The 11355-nt window shown below is 43.6% G+C and overlaps 1 protein-coding gene across 3 annotated transcripts in view; it reads right to left on the reverse strand.

Annotated features, from left to right (window-relative positions):
- Positions 1-11355, reverse strand: part of KLF3 (KLF transcription factor 3) — a 37619-nt gene that overhangs the window by 23233 nt on the left and 3031 nt on the right. Inside the window, exon 2 of one of the 3 annotated variants that reach the window (XM_007102303.4) lies at positions 1987-2048. The exons of the other annotated variants lie outside the window; for them this stretch is intronic. The gene's annotated coding sequence lies outside the window, so the exon portion shown is untranslated. The remainder of the gene's footprint in view (positions 1-1986; positions 2049-11355) is intronic. 3 annotated transcript variants of the gene reach the window in all.

The raw sequence follows: 11355 nt of genomic DNA on the forward strand, positions 1-11355 counted from the left end.
CGGGGCACGAACCCGTGTCCCCTGCATCGGCAGGCGGACTCTCAACCACTGCACCACTAGGGAAGCCCCTATAATTAAAACTTTTAATAAAAATAAGATGGAAGCTAAGCTAGAAAGAAACCAAATTTAGGAAGGGAATCAAACACATTAACACAAATCAGGCTTTTGTTTATTTATTGCAGAAAACGTCTAGACTATGTACCTACTGTTTCTATCTCTGAACAGACCACTTTCTGCCACGAGCATTGACCTTGTCTTTGGGTTCTGATCTAGAATCAGAAAAGAGTGACCGCAGTGTCTCCAAAGGGCCTTCCATATAACTGGGAAGTAACTCAGGCACTGGAAGAGCTGGGGTTCCTAAACTTAGTGGCTTTTGTTAACGCGTGGGCGACTCAGTGCTCTGGGGCTATTACCATCAGGTTAAAAGAATGCTGAGTAAACTACAAATGCTGTAGAACTATTACTACACAACCCTGACAGCAGTCCCAAGTAGAACCATTAGGTGGTGCACTAAAACAAGTATAAAGACTAGGACAGAGGCGGTAAACTGAGTTTGCCAACATCAAGGTCTTTAAACGTAAGTGGGGGTTTTAACTAGGCTCAGGAATTCTTATCACAGACATGAGAAGGCCCCCAAAATGGTTCTGTTTTCTCTTACAACTATTTACCAAACATTAACACATTTACTTCTTAGTTGTGTTTAACTAGCTTAGGAAACATACATTCTAAACTAGCAATCCCAGGATAACACAACTGCATTTACAAGAGGAAAAATATGGCAAAACTGGTTTAAAAAAACTTCTAAGTTATCAAGGTGCCTAAAAGCAAAAATATGGGAACATCACCATTACCAAAATAATCTTCCATCACTGGAACAAATGTCATCTTCCCCCAACCGTGTTATTTTGCTGGGAAGGGCCAATACAACTGAATTTTCCTCCAAAAGGAAGAAACAGATTTCCCTTCACACTCTCTCTACTTATACTTCTGACTTTTCAGATGTCAAAAGAAGGCTCAGAATTTTGCCAAAATGCACAACCGCATGTTTATGTCTTTAAAAGCTTTGGTGAATCATTTACATGAAGTTTCACAAGCAATATAGTTTCGTCTCTTTTTCAGCCCTCCAAGAGGCCTACTCGACAATTGCTTTATGAGGGTACAAATAAGCCGCAGAGCTTAGAAATACAGACAAGCCTTAATGCAAGAGGAGGTTATGCTGCCAGCCTCCTTTGAAAGTAGCTTTTCTTGAAGCTACAGCACATTTTATTACAGAAACCACCTTATAAATAACTGCCCCTTCCTTAGAAGCATGACACAGAGAGAGAGAGGTCTCTGAGGCGGGGGACGGAGGGGGTTCTGGAGAGAGAATGTGTGCATCTCAAATCAGTTTCTTGGTGATATATCAGGACTTGCTTCTGACATTGTCCCTTCTCATCTCCTGTTTAATGCACTCAAAGGGTCCCTGAATTCTTCTCCCCTAGCCCAGCCTGACCCTAAGGCTCCAGATTACCTGCCTCCCTCGAAGCTAATCTGTTTCCTAGCCGACCTCAGCCAGGTGTAAGGAGAAAAACAGGATGGTCAAACCAACACACCGTCTGTTAAGGGCCCCTTTCAATTCTCCAAAGTATTTGGATGTTAAAGGAGGGAAGCATGTTGCCTTCCCCCACCCCTTACTCCCCAAAGGAACTTCAGGGAAAAACATTAAGAAAAGAGTTAAAACAAACAAACAAAAAATAAATGTGTGTGTGTGTAATTCTTGGTCAGGAGAAGGACCAGGGCAGGCAGGCAACATCCCTGTAGCTAAACTTCCTTTCCAAAGAAATTTTCTTTCTTTACTTTTGTACCCAAACTCTTCCAAGAGCTCCCAGGAGTTGAATATTTAAAGGCAGCTGCTCTGGCCAGAAATACAAGAGGCCAGACAACAGATGTAAGCAGGCATTTCTAAGTCAGAGCCTCCTTTCAGGACAGCCAAACGCTGGCACATACCTGGAAAGGCGTCTCGTTTTCATGTCACTCAGTGATCTGTCTCCTAGCTCAGTCTTCTATTGCTGGTACGAAAGGAAAAACTCCATGGAACACTTCTGAATCTTTGCCCCTCATAAATTAGTTATTTTACATGAAAATGTTTTGTAAATGGGGAAGAAGTTAATTACTTAGTTTCAGATTAACTGTAATGACCCATGAGCAAACAATCCGCCCTCTCCCCTCTCGGCTAACAAGCCACCCAACTTTACTTTCCTGCATCCGCCCATCTGCTCCACCCTATGGAGAGTTGCCAAGGCAGTCCGACTTGTCCAAACAGGACATGGCTTCAGATAAGATTCTGCCCACACCCTGTACTTCGGAAAGACCAAGTGAAGCAATTGCCTTTGCATGTAAATAAGGACAGGTGCAAAGGTAACAACCAAGCAACCTCCCTACACATTTCCAGCTGGGGCCCAGCAGAACAGGGGTGGGGGAGGGGAAACCCAACCCATACCCTTTAGTAAACTCTCAAGTTCAATGCCACCTAGTTAGTGGCCTACAACATCTTTCTTAAAGAAAATTTAGCGAACACTCATCATTTTCCCTACTGAGGTTTCATACTCAGTTTCATCCTTCACGCTCTCGGACAATTTTGTATTTTAGTTTTAAGGGCAAGCAACCTCAACTCAATTGAAAAGCACCTCTAATGTGTACTCCTGCTGTGTACACGTCTTACAAGATCTGCCTCAGCCCTCAGTTTTCTTCTGTGAAGTGTTATATAATCAGACCCAGAAGGGCTGCGTGAGGCCACTGCCTCCGTCTGACTCTCCGCTGGGTGCCCTATCACTGGAGACCCACCCAACTCCACCCTAAGGGGCCTCCACCCATGGGGCCCCGCCCTGCCGGGGGGGGGGGTGCCTGGGAGGGACCAATTGGCTCAGATCAGCTGCCAGTTCCTGGAAATTCCAGCCTGAGCAGCGACGGCTGGAACCTTGCAAATAACCAGAAAGAAGTGCTGGTATTTTCCCCAGCTCCTGAGGATGCTCCATTAAATGTTTATTTCAGAGCCACAGAACCTCTGGATGTGGAACGGAGCTAATACTGCCCTCTTCCTTCAAAAGTAAACAAACAAAAAAGCATTTTGCACCAGTGCTATGTAAGAGAATTCAACCCGTCCCAAAAGGAAACCCTCCTCCTCCTTGCTCCCCTCCCCCATTTGCCTTATCTTCTCGTCACTCACCATGGAAACCTAGAGGTCATCTTTTAAGCCTTCCTCCCCAACTTTTCTCTCCACACCTACCGCTGCCACCAGGGGGCCAGGCCCTCAGTACCTCAAGACTGTGTTACAGGGGTCTCACCTCCACTAGTCCATCCCAGGATGGAGAATCCATCCTGACGCCCCTGCCACCTACATTTCTCAAAGCCCTCTTCTCAGCTGATCTTTCCCAAGCTCCCAAACCTTCCTCTGACGGGACCCCCAGGGCTTGCAGAGTTAGTTCAAGCACCACGCTCGGCGTCCCCTCTCCTACCAGCTGCCCCTGCTCCACCAGGCGCCCTCCACGCTGGCTGCCCTGTCCCCCGCCTCCCCACCCCGCCTTTGTTCATTTTCGGCCCTGACGCTGGGCAACCAGGGTGGAATGCCCGTCCCCTTCCGGCTTATCTAAATCCTCCTAATTCTTCAAAGACCAGCTCAAGGCCCTCGCCACTCGGCGCAGCCAAGCTGACTGCTCCCTGACCAATCTGAGGCCACCTCTTCTTACCTAGATAGGCTGGGCCTTTCTACTTTACAATGGCCTGCCCAGGACCACCACTTGGTCTGTGAGCACCCGAGGACAGGAGTGCTTTACACCTCCTTAGAGGGACTCCCTCCCTGTTCCCCAAAGGAGATCAAGAATGTCCACCAAGTTTTCTGCCAGGCCTAAATGAGTGAATATAAAAGCACTGAGCCGGTATGAGGAGCCCCACAGTCACTTCCCTTTCCCTTCGAATGCACTTGAAATCTCCCTTAAATAAAAAACAAACAAACAAACAAAAAAAACAAAAAACCCCCCAAACCTCCCTTAAATAATAGGAGTAAGGGAACCTAACCTAAAGGAAACCTATTAAACCAAACTTCCTCAAAAAAAAGGTATGCTCCTAACCTTAACCTTGCCTGTTCCGGGTCCTCCAGAGACCTTATCAGCAACATAAAGCATCCCTTCTAACATGAGTTTTTTTTTATTACCCACCCAGAGATCTTCTAAACAAGTCTAGTGTCAAGGTCTCTACTCTGTTTTAAAACCTAAAATGGTGGGGGGGGGAAATGACAGCAAGAGAGAAGAGAAAGAGGAGACTTCAAGGGGTGTGTGTGTGTGTGTGTGTGTGTGTGTGTGTGTGTGTGTGTGTGTGTGTGTGTGTGTGTGTGTGTGTAATCTCCCTTAAATAAAAAACAAACAAACAAACAAAAAAAACAAAAAACCCCCCAAACCTCCCTTAAATAATAGGAGTAAGGGAACCTAACCTAAAGGAAACCTATTAAACCAAACTTCCTCAAAAAAAAGGTATGCTCCTAACCTTAACCTTGCCTGTTCCGGGTCCTCCAGAGACCTTATCAGCAACATAAAGCATCCCTTCTAACATGAGTTTTTTTTTTTATTACCCACCCAGAGATCTTCTAAACAAGTCTAGTGTCAAGGTCTCTACTCTGTTTTAAAACCTAAAATGGTGGGGGGGGGAAATGACAGCAAGAGAGAAGAGAAAGAGGAGACTTCAAGGGGGGTGTGTGTGTGTGTGTGTGTGTGTGTGTAACAAACACTAGGTTTGTTTTGTTTTAAGCCTCTTCTATTGACCAAGGAAAGCCAGGGGCTCAGTGATGTCCCAGGTTTCCTACTGGTACTCTTTGGGTGCTGTTCTTTACATGGACTGTGTCATTTCATTCCTATGAGGTGGGGAGGTACTACCTTCCCATTTTACTGATAACACCGAAACAGAGAGGTAAATTAATCTGCCCAAGATCACACAGCTGTTAAAGTGGTAGAGCTGGGATTCGAACCCCAAGTAGTCAGACTTCAAGGCTGGTGGTGGACTTGGCACTCCACCCTGTTGTCTCCCTGGCAGGGGACAACACATCAAGAGTGGGATGGAGAGTTCTGCAGACAGGTCTGTCATTCGGGGATATGGAACCAGGGGCAGTGTATTTACAGCAGTGGTGACTTCAACTCCTTCCCACTGGTCCCTGATGCCTCCCAGTCTCAGTGCATGCCTGGACGCAACATCAAAAGACACATTCCGAAGGCCCCAAATTAGCCGATTATTCTTCCTAGCCAGTGCATCCATAAAACTGTTCAGAAAAAACTGGCAGCTTCACCCAAGTAAATACGGAAATCCTCATAATAACTGTACAAAGGTGGAAGGGTCAGGTCCTCGTCCCCATTTTAGAAATGAGGAAATGGAGGAACAGAGGTGAAAAGACTCGCCCAAATTCACAGAGCTGGCTGGAGCTGCAGCCAAGAAGCGAAGTGTGTCCGCTGCAGACCCACAGCTCTTTCTGTTCTGCTCCACTCTGTGCTGTGGGACTCACTCTGAAGTCGAATCATCTTATAGTCGGGGCACTCCCCTGGGGCCAGGGGCGTGGGGCGTGTGTGCCACACTGGCCCATGGAAGGCAGTGCCATGGGGAGGTTCCAGCGGACAATTATGATTTCCAGGTGACTTTTCAGGTTAGATCACTCTGGACCTACTCCATCTTGTGGCATAACTGAGAAAAATGACTGCAAACTTAGATTAGGTCTAATGAATAGGTGCTCAATAAATACTTGTGAGATGAATACATGAATGGATGTCAAACTACCCTTCTTACATGCTAGAATAAAATGAAGGGCAAGGGTCTCAGAGTGACTGTACACCAGGGGTCACACAAGGAAAATCTGCCCAGGAGCCAGTGCAGCTAGCCTTAAAATCATCTTCTAAAACCTGAAACGCAAAGTAAATGTGAAAACTTTACTCAGGAGGCTTGGGAGACAAAACACCCTTGTCTGGAGAACTAAGTGGAACAGGAACTTGAACTTCCTAATGTTAGCGGTTTGGGGGTGCAAAGCTTTGGAAGGTACCAGGGTGTAAAGTGCAAGAACAAACAGAAGAGTGGATTTCAGTGATTAGACTCAGAGAACAGTAGTTAGGAGAATGAAGAGTATATGGGACAAAGGAGAAAAACCCCACACTGGATCATAGGTCGCTCTCCAGGGTAGAAGGCGCTGACCTCAGTGTCTGCTGGACCTCTTCTGCCTAGCTTTGACCAAACTCCACTCATCTGGGTTGAGAGTAGCTCCAGGCCATCCCTGGAGAGCCCCAGGCCTTCTAGAGATTGGCAACCATCTTAAGCATGTCCCAGGTTAAGCTGGGCTCCTTCAGGGTCCTCTTGGAAGGGGGCTGTCTCAGGAAGCACCCCCTTCCGGGAAGAGAGTAAAAGCTAGACCCAGGGTTACACGGGATGCATGGGCCGAAGGGCCACTTAGCTTACTACATTCAGCCTCCAGCTCCCATTAATAATGAGATGGGGGAAGTGATAATGTATTCGGCCTGCCAACACAAAGGAATGAGTTTCCAATAGCTCTAGGAACCTGCTTTGCTAGAGAAAGAAACTTACTATTAAATACTCTGACCAGTAGATACAAAATATACTGATAATTTTTTCTAATGTGCCATTAAACTATGGTGACATTCCAGAAAAAGCACAGAGCCAGTTAAAAGGATATACATAGAGACATACATATATGTGTGTGTGTGTGTATATATATATATATATATATATGTGTGTGTGTGTGTGTATATGTATATACATACATATATTTGCTGTGGGAAAAAACAGTCCTAGTTCTGGTTCAGAAACTGTGTCTATAGCATTGTGTCTCTTATTACTACTAAATTTCAAGGAAGGAGAATTGAGGAGGGGAAAGCAGGGCTACCTTCCTTAGACAATGCCCTCTCTTATCAGGGCAGACTGCTGTCTGGTTTCCTGTCTCGAGCTCTGGCATTACTGCTTCAGATGAGAAACGGGGTCTAAGAAAGGGACAGATCAGGCTTGAAAATGAGAATGCTAAAAGCCATCATAATCCTTCCCTTCCAACTCACTCCATCATGAGTTTTGGCTGGAATACTACATATTAGCAAACCAGATATCAATTGTTTTATATCTCTAGGATTTTTTTTTAAGCTATAACCAATGATAACTGAAGCACTTCAGAAAGAAACCCAATTTCCAGAATAATGTAATTCCTGATACTTAAGGGATGAGGTTGCCTGTATTTATTTTTCTTAAACACAACTGGGTGTGAAAACAGAGAGTAAGAACCACTTAAGAAAGCTGTTCATTTTATAGCAGAAATGTTGATTTGGACAAATTAAGAAGGCAAGTATCTAAAAAGGTGGGGGAATGGAGACAAATGATTTACATGGTTTAGAGATGAAACTATTGTGTTCACCTCCCTCACTTTTTTGGTAATTATAATAACTATCAGACTGGTACAATTTTTCCCAACTGTTTAGCTTACATTTAAAAGCTTGCAGAATTTTTCCTGACAGAATATATTAGATCCTAATCATCTCTATTAACCACTTCCCTCTCCCAACAAATAGGAAGGAAAGAATGATTTGGGGTAAGCCAAATAAAAACTCAGTCTACCAAATCTAGTTGCATTGTTCACAACTTTGGAACTAAAACAAAAAAACTTACTTCAATTTGGGTTACTTATGAATTTAGTTTAAAGGCCTCTTGTCCTACAAGCACCTTAGTATTTCAAGTTTGCTTCCTCCAAACAAGAAAGAAAAAATCTTATTGAAACTTTCCAAACTCCCATCTTTTTTCTTGGAAGGTTGTCAATATCCTATTTGACTCTAGTAGCTTTCTTAATAGCATATTGTGCATTTCCCTTTTATCTATCAAAGAAAAAGGTGATGGGAAGAGATGTTAAAACCAAAGCATTATTATTATTATTACCGACTGGGGGAAGAACAGGTAGGGCCTGATGTGCTTCCTCAGCAACTCTTTCCATTGATTCCTTTAAATTTTAGAGAAAATCCCCAAATAAGACATTTAAGGGGGAAGCTTGTCAAACGTTTTCTTTTCCAACCTTTTTTTTAAAACTTCATTTCTGGAGAACCAAGAGAAAAATAGTTTGTTAAAGTAGGTTTTAAATTGTTAACCCAGAAATTTGCTAACTCACAACTGACAGAATATACCAAAAAAAGGTGGGGGGGATTATGAGAAAGTTACTGTAAAACTAAAAACAAGAGCATTCTCCTTCTGTCTTCGAAATATAAGTTTAAAAAATTCCAAACTATCATTAAATGAACTTATTCCAGTTCTCCTTTTCTTTGAGCTTTTTATTCTCAGAACAGTTTGGAAATCAGATGTAACATACAGTAAAATCTTTGTCCTTAAAAAGAAATAATCCTGTAGTACTCTCAGTACATCTTATGTTTTGCTTCAATAGAAGATTTCTCCCTTAAAACATAAGCAAGACTTCCAAGTCAGTCCAAGCTGCCAAGGCTGCTTGAGTTCTCCATCCCATGAAGCCTCCTGTGCCTTGAGTGTCCTGTGTTAAATGCAAGGGTGAGCCACATCCTTCAGATCATGCTAGATCTTCTAAACCGTAAGGTGGTAACCCCATCCAAAACTGACAGCTTCAGGGCAAAATGCCTATCTCAAAACAAGAATGAAAAACAAACAAAACAACCTCCTTTAGATTTCTAGCCAACACTGCACACACATTTCTTAAAATCACAAGTTGGCAATGACAAACTAAAAAAGGTAAAAGTATTTATTCACCCATATAAACACATGGGAGCAAAGGGTGTACGTGAAAAGGTTAACTGACTTCTCATTATGACATAACACAGGCATCTTAGGCAATCATAAGTGTGTAGAGACATGATAACTCCCTGGGTGGGGATAGGGAGTTTAGGGGCAGGGACCATGGCCTGGTCTGGGCTACTGATCTACCAGAAAACAGCCTGAAACAGGAAAGAGCACACATATGCCACTTGGAATGTATGACGCAAACCCCAGCCTTGAAACAAAGAACAGGAAACAGCTCTGCTGGCTGTGCTGGAGAGAAAGCACAGAGAAACATTTAGCCGGCCCTCCCTGACCCTATATTCATGAGCAGCTGGAGTTTTTTAAGACAACAACAGGGGGGTGGAGGTGTTTGTTCTATGGGTGTGAATAATAACACCAGCTTTATACAGGGGACCTGCCCTATTTACAAATAGGAGCTTCCACATACAGTAAACACCGTAAGTGAACATGTGATTTTATCATATTCAAGCAGCAGAAACCTTCCTAATTAACACCAGCCTCCCTACCAATTTCTTTTGTCTCTTTCTCCCCCATCCTAATGGCTGGTCTCTAGCCACGATCAAATTCTGGGTTAGGGTAATAGGGTAATGATCACTGTTCAGCCTCAGAGCATCAAGAGGAAAATGAGACAGCACAGCTGCTGAGAATTCAGTTGACACTGGGGTCATCCCACATAACCGAAGTGGGACCAACTGTTAAGTGTCCCTGAGCCACAGAACTAAATTCTAAGATGAAGAGTGTGAGACATCTAGAGTCACCCCAAATTTTCACTGTGTTTTTCAACTGCATAGTTACAAACATGCTTCCACACAGCTGCACATCTGTTCTATATGTACACACATCTACAAAAATCCACCTTTTGAGAATGTGATTCTGTTCCTGATATTTCATTTAATCCAAAATTGTTATACAATCTGCAGAATAGAGTATCAATTTGTATAAGACATCCTAAAATGTCTATTTTTCCTTTAGGTATTTTTAAGGTAGCAAAATCCACTCACTAGCCTTTTCTGATTTTTCTCTTTATTTTGTTAGCCAGTACTGTTTAACTCAGGTTTCTATTAGCAGAGATTTAAGATCTGTGTGTAGACATAACTACAGGTAAAAAAAAAAAAAAAAAAAAAAAGAAGAAAAAAAGGCATCACTGTGTCCATAGCAACCAGAAAATTGGGTTTTAATTTAGAAACTTTGCAGTGAAAAAAGCAATAGCTCTCTCCAAAGCTATGTTGTCATGTTTTACCTCTGAGAAGGTTCTGTGGTCTAAGCAGTTACTTTTGTTAGTCTCACGTTAGGATTTCCATACTTGCATTCTTCACGCAAGCAGAATGCTCCTTACAAGTCTATCTTCACTGACCTCACCCATAGTACATTAGGCTGCCTTCTTCTAACAGCTCTGCAGCAAACTCCACTGACTGTAGAAATTGAGATATCAGCTTCTCTAGGGAGCTAAATGAAATTAATCAAACATCCCATTTCAGATTCTGTTAACAGAATAAGGTCAACTCCCATACTCCATGTTTCAAGTCAGAAGAAACTCATCCACTCTTAAAGATACTACTAACTCACAAAATTTTGAAGATGTTAGTGTTATCAAATTGTTTTTTCTCTAGAAGCAAGGCTTCTCTTGGGCTAGGCAGATTATTATCCAGATGGATTTCTCTTTTAAAAATGCTCCTCAAATTCATATATAAAGCACTCAGAACAGGACAGCACAAAATTGTTCTGTGGAATAACCTATAGTGAACAACTGCCCTATTCCCCACTTGATTTTGCTTAATAATTACAGATACTAAATCTAAATGAAGTCAGAATACTACTTCATACTTTTCTCCATATACTAGATTCTTGTGAGAATATAAATACATTTAAAGTGTCTTGGATGACATTAATGGAAAAATACATTCTACGTTAAAAAAAAATTCAGTACAAAATGTTTATTTTAGTGAAATACAAGAAGGTGAGCAATTACCAATTTCCGTTTAACCTGACTTAAAAAAAAGTCCCATTCACACGTTCTTCATCTAGTATTACTGTATATTGCTGTAAAATTTAAAGCAGCGTAGTGTTCTCTCTTTTATCTGCCAAAGAAGTAGCAATGACAATTCCAGGTATTGTCTGCCATCTCCAAAAAAGCCACTCGGAAAGGTAGGTCCCAAGGGTGCGGGTCCAGGGACCCGTCCCTCGGTCCCCACCCGGCCCGGGTCCCTAACACTGCGGGCAGTTGCCTAAGGCATTCTCCGCCTCCAGCCACGCTGCAATCCTTGCTCCAGACACTGCGGCAGGTTCTCCTTGCACCGAAGGAGGACTCTCCAAACCCGGCCAGTTCTTCCTCCTGCTCTCGGGAATCCAGACACCCTGGCAGCTCCTGGGGTCCTGCACCGAAACTGGGATGTTTGCCTCCACTCCCAATCACCCCAAGTTTCTTCCCAAAAGGCCCGCGAAGCTGCTCCAAGTTTGCTCCGCCGGCGGGTGAGCGGCAGCACGCCCCGTCCGAGGAGGGGGGCTGCTGGGGGCGCAGGCGGAGGGCGGGGAGGGGGAGGGGGAGAGCGCGGGGGG

This window comes from Physeter macrocephalus, chromosome 7 (genome assembly GCF_002837175.3).
Source record: "Physeter macrocephalus isolate SW-GA chromosome 7, ASM283717v5, whole genome shotgun sequence".
Taxonomy (NCBI): Eukaryota; Metazoa; Chordata; class Mammalia; order Artiodactyla; family Physeteridae; genus Physeter; species Physeter macrocephalus.